Source organism: Schistocerca americana, unplaced genomic scaffold (genome assembly GCF_021461395.2).
Source record: "Schistocerca americana isolate TAMUIC-IGC-003095 unplaced genomic scaffold, iqSchAmer2.1 HiC_scaffold_1180, whole genome shotgun sequence".
Lineage (NCBI taxonomy): Eukaryota > Metazoa > Arthropoda > Insecta > Orthoptera > Acrididae > Schistocerca > Schistocerca americana.
In genome coordinates this window covers 7,501-15,000 of record NW_025725243.1, presented here as the reverse complement: position 1 = coordinate 15,000, position 7,500 = coordinate 7,501, and the positions used below count along the sequence as shown (strand labels likewise).

At 52.9% G+C, this 7,500-nt stretch overlaps 3 non-coding genes across 3 annotated transcripts in view; all 3 read right to left on the bottom strand.

The window, feature by feature from the left end:
• The window catches only part of LOC124562758, a 4,222-nt gene extending 4,025 nt beyond the window's left edge, over positions 1-197 (bottom strand). Inside the window, exon 1 of the ribosomal RNA XR_006969615.1 lies at positions 1-197. This exon is cut by the window's left edge and continues 4,025 nt beyond it. This is a non-coding gene — a ribosomal RNA (large subunit ribosomal RNA).
• A 188-nt stretch (positions 198-385) lies between these two features.
• On the bottom strand, positions 386-540 carry LOC124562755. Its single transcript, XR_006969612.1, has one exon. It is a non-coding gene; the product is annotated as a 5.8S ribosomal RNA (ribosomal RNA).
• Positions 541-892: 352 nt separating this feature from the next.
• Positions 893-2,802, bottom strand: LOC124562763. Its single transcript, XR_006969619.1, has one exon. It is a non-coding gene; the product is annotated as a small subunit ribosomal RNA (ribosomal RNA).
• Positions 2,803-7,500: the final 4,698 nt, after the last annotated feature.

Genomic DNA, 7,500 nt, shown 5'->3' with positions numbered 1-7,500 from the left:
ACTTGGGCTCGGCGCGAGGCGTCGGGGTAGTGGACCCTCCCAAACACCACATGCCACGACAGGCGGCAGCCTGCGGGGTTCGGTGCTGGACTCTTCCCTGTTCGCTCGCCGCTACTGGGGGAATCCTTGTTAGTTTCTTTTCCTCCGCTTAGTAATATGCTTAAATTCTGCGGGTAGTCTCGCCTGCTCTGAGGTCGTTGCACGAGGTGTCGCACGCCACACCGCCAGCCGGCTGTGCACGCTACCGAGTAAGTACCGGTATGCGAACCGCCAGGCGACGGGCGCGCATCGCACGTTTAAGGAGGCGCGGCCGGCCCCACAGGCGGCCGCGACGCTCCCAGGTCTGCGAAGCGGGGCAAACGCCGCGCGCTTCAGTATACGTAGCCGACCCTCAGCCAGACGTGGCCCGGGAACGGAATCCATGGACCGCAATGTGCGTTCGAAACGTCGATGTTCATGTGTCCTGCAGTTCACATGTCGACGCGCAATTTGCTGCGTTCTTCATCGACCCACGAGCCGAGTGATCCACCGTCCTGGGTGATCTTTTTCTGAGTTTCCACTGTCTCTTTCAAGACAGTTGCATAGGCGGGACGTAGGCGTGTGGCGGCCCCTGTTCAAGCGTTCTGTGTCCAACGGCCTCACGGCCGATGGGCGTCGTACGGCTCCACACCGGAGCGGACAGGCAGTCGGGCGAAAGTCATTCAAAACCGGCGCCAGGCGCCAGGTGCCGCAGGCCAGCCGCTCCAGCGCTTCAGCGCTCGTACCACACAACATTGGCGTTAGTTTTGAGACGCACGCGTGGTTCCGCACGCGGCGCACGGCTACTGCGAGCCGTACAGGTAGCGTGTTGCGCGACACGACACGCACATCGAAAGACATGCAGTCTAGTCGGTAATGATCCTTCCGCAGGTTCACCTACGGAAACCTTGTTACGACTTTTACTTCCTCTAAATGATCAAGTTTGGTCATCTTTCCGGTAGCATCGGCAACGACAGAGTCAATGCCGCGTACCAGTCCGAAGACCTCACTAAATCATTCAATCGGTAGTAGCGACGGGCGGTGTGTACAAAGGGCAGGGACGTAATCAACGCGAGCTTATGACTCGCGCTTACTGGGAATTCCTCGTTCATGGGGAACAATTGCAAGCCCCAATCCCTAGCACGAAGGAGGTTCAGCGGGTTACCCCGACCTTTCGGCCTAGGAAGACACGCTGATTCCTTCAGTGTAGCGCGCGTGCGGCCCAGAACATCTAAGGGCATCACAGACCTGTTATTGCTCAATCTCGTGCGGCTAGAAGCCGCCTGTCCCTCTAAGAAGAAAAGTAATCGCTGACAGCACGAAGGATGTCACGCGACTAGTTAGCAGGCTAGAGTCTCGTTCGTTATCGGAATTAACCAGACAAATCGCTCCACCAACTAAGAACGGCCATGCACCACCACCCACCGAATCAAGAAAGAGCTATCAATCTGTCAATCCTTCCGGTGTCCGGGCCTGGTGAGGTTTCCCGTGTTGAGTCAAATTAAGCCGCAGGCTCCACTCCTGGTGGTGCCCTTCCGTCAATTCCTTTAAGTTTCAGCTTTGCAACCATACTTCCCCCGGAACCCAAAAGCTTTGGTTTCCCGGAGGCTGCCCGCCGAGTCATCGGAGGAACTGCGGCGGATCGCTGGCTGGCATCGTTTATGGTTAGAACTAGGGCGGTATCTGATCGCCTTCGAACCTCTAACTTTCGTTCTTGATTAATGAAAACATACTTGGCAAATGCTTTCGCTTCTGTTCGTCTTGCGACGATCCAAGAATTTCACCTCTAACGTCGCAATACGAATGCCCCCGCCTGTCCCTATTAGTCATTACCTCGGGTTCCGAAAACCAACAAAATAGAACCGAGGTCCTATTCCATTATTCCATGCACACAGTATTCAGGCGGGCTTGCCTGCTTTAAGCACTCTAATTTGTTCAAAGTAAACGTGCCGGCCCACCGAGACACTCACTCAAGAGCACCCTGGTAGGATTGCAACGGGGTCCGCCTCGGGACGCACGAGCACGCACGAGGCGCGTCGCACGCCTTCAGCTCGCCCCACCGGCAGGACGTCCCACGATACATGCCAGTTAAACACCGACGGGCGGTGAACCAACAGCGTGGGACACAAATCCAACTACGAGCTTTTTAACCGCAACAACTTTAATATACGCTATTGGAGCTGGAATTACCGCGGCTGCTGGCACCAGACTTGCCCTCCAATAGATACTCGTTAAAGGATTTAAAGTGTACTCATTCCGATTACGGGGCCTCGGATGAGTCCCGTATCGTTATTTTTCGTCACTACCTCCCCGTGCCGGGAGTGGGTAATTTGCGCGCCTGCTGCCTTCCTTGGATGTGGTAGCCGTTTCTCAGGCTCCCTCTCCGGAATCGAACCCTGATTCCCCGTTACCCGTTACAACCATGGTAGGCGCAGAACCTACCATCGACAGTTGATAAGGCAGACATTTGAAAGATGCGTCGCCGGTACGAGGACCGTGCGATCAGCCCAAAGTTATTCAGAGTCACCAAGGCAAACGGACCGGACGAGCCGACCGATTGGTTTTGATCTAATAAAAGCGTCCCTTCCATCTCTGGTCGGGACTCTGTTTGCATGTATTAGCTCTAGAATTACCACAGTTATCCAAGTAACGTGGGTACGATCTAAGGAACCATAACTGATTTAATGAGCCATTCGCGGTTTCACCTTAATGCGGCTTGTACTGAGACATGCATGGCTTAATCTTTGAGACAAGCATATGACTACTGGCAGGATCAACCAGGGAGCTGCGTCAACTAGAGCTGAGCAGCCGGCCGCCCGGGAGTGTGTCCCGGGGGCCCGCGCGAACACGCAAGCGTCCGCTCAATTATTCTGCAAACAGGAGGAGGCTGAGCTCCCCTGCACAATACACCTCGAAACCCTCTCAGGTCCCGGCGGCGCGCAGCGCCGTCCTAAGTACTTGGTCGGGTTCGAGAGAGGCGCAATCGCCCGGAGTTTGGCGAGTAGACGCTTTAGGTGCGACCACCCGTGCTCCCAACTGAGCTTGCCGCTGCCGACAGAGGCCCGGGAGCGTGCTGTCGTGGCATTGCCGGCGGGAGACAACACGCGCCACCTACGGTGGCCGGCAGCTCCAACGCCAGCGCCACAGAAGGACAAAAGCCCCACTTGGGTGCCGAAGCGAACTCTCCCAGCACAGCGCACGCGCCAACACGTCCGCACAGCTGCGATACAAACCACCTGCGAGAACCGCAGAGGCGACCGAGCAGCAGACGGCGTCGCGGCGCCGAGCGCCGGGCGGCGGCGCATCCTCAGCGCACACAGTCCTCAATCGGACCAGCACACTGCAGATGTCCACCGCGCTTCGCACCGGGCCCGCGAGGACCTACTTTGGCCGCACGGCGCCGCGTGCAGGGTGCGCCGGCGCGCAGCTGCGCCGCCTGCCGCCTCCGTCGGCCGGCGCGCCTGCCACTGGCCGCCCCCACCAGCCGGCTGTAGCGCGTGCGCCCACGCACCGCGCGGCCAGCACGCCGGGAGGCCCCCCCTCACCGGCCGGGGACGGTCCCACCCAGCCACCGCCGCGTATCGCTTCACACCCACATGCCATTCACGTTCGTGGGCATGGTGGGTATCGCTGAAACAACCGGTTGGTAGCTCAACCGATCGTCGCCATCACTGATTCACCTCTAGCGAGAACAACCGCACCACAACCGTTTACCAGTTGTTCATTTGCGTAACGTCACCAGCAAACGTAGACGTCCATCGCCATTTGCAAATTCAACGATTGTTGCATGCCTGTGTCAGGTGTCACGACACACTATGTCTGCCCACATACACGCAACAACATGTGCACGCTTCGCGAACACGTGGAAGGTGGCCCCCGTACGTATGCGATGTCCATTGCGCGAACGACTGTCAACCGGCCTCTGTCGCATGTCGCAGATGTGGAACGCAGTGCACCATGCTATCACGGTGTGTGAGAAGAGACGACTACGTCTGACAACACGCGCCACTACATCAACAGACGGCTCATGCTGATCGCCATCCACGGCATACCATACTGCAATCCAGCTCTTATAGGGAGACGACACGTAGCTGAGTGCACAATATTTGGACCGTATGGTTCGCCGTTGTTGGCGCAGTCGTGGTACGGTCACACATGTACCACGATGTATCATTCAGTACATGAGGACCAATGTGCAGTACAGTGTGTGATTTGGACGTACAACATCAGCGGACAGTTGACACACGCCGTACCACAACGTAGGCTGTGCTTCGCCATGCAAATGCCAATGAACAACTGCGAAGGGCATTGAGCATGTACGTCCTGCTGCCATCCGCATTACAGTGTATAGCTGCAAGGTGTTTAACATGAAGCGATACTCTGGGGACCAGGCAGTGCGAGTAGCAAACTATATTGCGGGGGTTGCAGTTAGGCAACACCACACTAATTTAACGCGTCGTATGACAATTACAGAGCAGGTTAAGGCCCAACGTGTGTTGGGTTAAGGCCCAACGTGTGTTGGGTTAAGGCCCAACGTGTGTTGGGTTAAGGCCCAACGTGTGTTGGGTTAAGGCCCAACGTGTGTTGGGTTAAGGCCCAACGTGTGTTGGGTTAAGGCCCAACGTGTGTTGGGTTAAGGCCCAACGTGTGTTGGGTTAAGGCCCAACGTGTGTTGGGTTAAGGCCCAACGTGTGTTGGGTTAAGGCCCAACGTGTGTTGGGTTAAGGCCCAACGTGTGTTGGGTTAAGGCCCAACGTGTGTTGGGTTAAGGCCCAACGTGTGTTGGGTTAAGGCCCAACGTGTGTTGGGTTAAGGCCCAACGTGTGTTGGGTTAAGGCCCAACGTGTGTTGGGTTAAGGCCCAACGTGTGTTGGGTTAAGGCGCAACGTGTGTTGGGTTAAGGCGCAACGTGGGTTACGTTAAGGCGCAACGTGGGTTACGTTAAGGCGCAACGTGGGTTACGTTAAGGCGCAACGTGGGTTACGTTAAGGCGCAACGTGGGTTACGTTAAGGCGCAACGTGGGTTACGTTAAGGCGCAACGTGGGTTACGTTAAGGCCCAATATAGGTTAGGTTAAGGCCCAATATAGGTTAGGTTAAGGCCCAATATAGGTTAGGTTAAGGCCCAATATAGGTTAGGTTAAGGTACAATATAGGTTAGGTTAAGGTACAATATAGGTTAGGTTAAGGTACAATATAGGTTAGGTTAAGGTACAATATGGGTTAGGTTAAGGTACAATATGGGTTAGGTTAAGGCGCAATATGGGTTAGGTTAAGGCGCAATATGGGTTAGGTTAAGGCGCAATATGGGTTAGGTTAAGGCGCAATATGGGTTAGGTTAAGGCGCAATATGGGTTAGGTTAAGGCGCAATATGGGTTAGGTTAAGGCGCAATATGGGTTAGGTTAAGGCGCAATATGGGTTAGGTTAAGGTACAATATAGGTTAGGTTAAGGTACAATATAGGTTAGGTTAAGGTACAATATAGGTTAGGTTAAGGTACAATATGGGTTAGGTTAAGGTACAATATAGGTTAGGTTAAGGCACAATATGGGTTAGGTTAAGGCGCAATATGGGTTAGGTTAAGGCGCAATATGGGTTAGGTTAAGGCGCAATATGGGTTAGGTTAAGGCGCAACGTGGGTTACGTTAAGGCGCAACGTGGGTTACGTTAAGGCGCAACGTGGGTTACGTTAAGGCGCAACGTGGGTTACGTTAAGGCGCAACGTGGGTTACGTTAAGGCGCAACGTGGGTTACGTTAAGGCCCAATATAGGTTAGGTTAAGGCCCAATATAGGTTAGGTTAAGGCCCAATATAGGTTAGGTTAAGGCCCAATATAGGTTAGGTTAAGGCCCAATATAGGTTAGGTTAAGGTACAATATAGGTTAGGTTAAGGTACAATATAGGTTAGGTTAAGGTACAATATGGGTTAGGTTAAGGCGCAATATGGGTTAGGTTAAGGCGCAATATGGGTTAGGTTAAGGCGCAATATGGGTTAGGTTAAGGCGCAACGTGGGTTACGTTAAGGCGCAACGTGGGTTACGTTAAGGCGCAACGTGGGTTACGTTAAGGCGCAACGTGGGTTACGTTAAGGCGCAACGTGGGTTACGTTAAGGCGCAACGTGGGTTACGTTAAGGCCCAATATAGGTTAGGTTAAGGCCCAATATAGGTTAGGTTAAGGCCCAATATAGGTTAGGTTAAGGCCCAATATAGGTTAGGTTAAGGTACAATATGGGTTAGGTTAAGGTACAATATAGGTTAGGTTAAGGCGCAACGTGGGTTACGTTAAGGCCCAATATAGGTTAGGTTAAGGCCCAATATAGGTTAGGTTAAGGCCCAATATAGGTTAGGTTAAGGCCCAATATAGGTTAGGTTAAGGCCCAATATAGGTTAGGTTAAGGTACAATATAGGTTAGGTTAAGGTACAATATAGGTTAGGTTAAGGTACAATATGGGTTAGGTTAAGGTACAATATGGGTTAGGTTAAGGTACAATATAGGTTAGGTTAAGGCACAATATGGGTTAGGTTAAGGCGCAATATGGGTTAGGTTAAGGCGCAATATGGGTTAGGTTAAGGCGCAATATGGGTTAGGTTAAGGCGCAATATGGGTTAGGTTAAGGCACAATACGGGTTAGGTTAAGGCACAATACGGGTTAGGTTAAGGCACAATACGGGTTAGGTTAAGGCACACATTGTTGTAAGGAAAGGTGTTTTCGGGGGGGGGGGGCTGGTTTGTTGATTGTGATTATCGTAAGTAAATGACTGCGGCATCATCTGATTTGCCACGTCAGGGTGCACCTTTGGCTCATAACAGGCGGCGCTCTGATTCCATGCTTGTGGCAGACCTGTGTCTTTCATTCGTGCCATTGTTTGTGTGGTGTGACAGGAGGCAGTATTGTGATGTTGGGTGCACCCCTGTGTAGGACATGTGTGGGTGTTGGTGGCTTAGCTGAGCAATGGTGGTTGTCGAAAGGGTGGGATATTCTGTTTTCCGAGTGGACCTCCCGGTCTGGTTATGATAGTGTGGATTGTCTAATGTGGCAGAGAGGATGCACTGGGTGTTGTTCCATGCTGGTGCTTAGATATTGTCTGTGTGCCTGTTACAGGCAGAGAGTAGTGCGTGATAAGAGTGTCTGGCTGACGTGTGATTGTGAGCAGAGTCTTTCAGCATGTATACGGACAGTTGTATACATTATCTGTATTCTGATGGCTCTATCTATTACTAATCAGCGCCGTGTATACGTTTAATCCGGTTCCAGTCGAAACTATTGTATCTCTGTACATTAGTGACACGGCGAGCCCGCTATGTAGTTACTCGTCTCGGCAGCTTCCACCGGTGTATGGCAAATGATTATAAGGAATCAGTCTAGTCGTCAATACCGATAGTGTGACGTCACATGTCTGGGGTGGGGGACGCTGCGCCCTTCCGGTGGGTCATGGCCTAGGAAGACTCTTCCCACGCAGGGGGGCTTGGACTGTCATT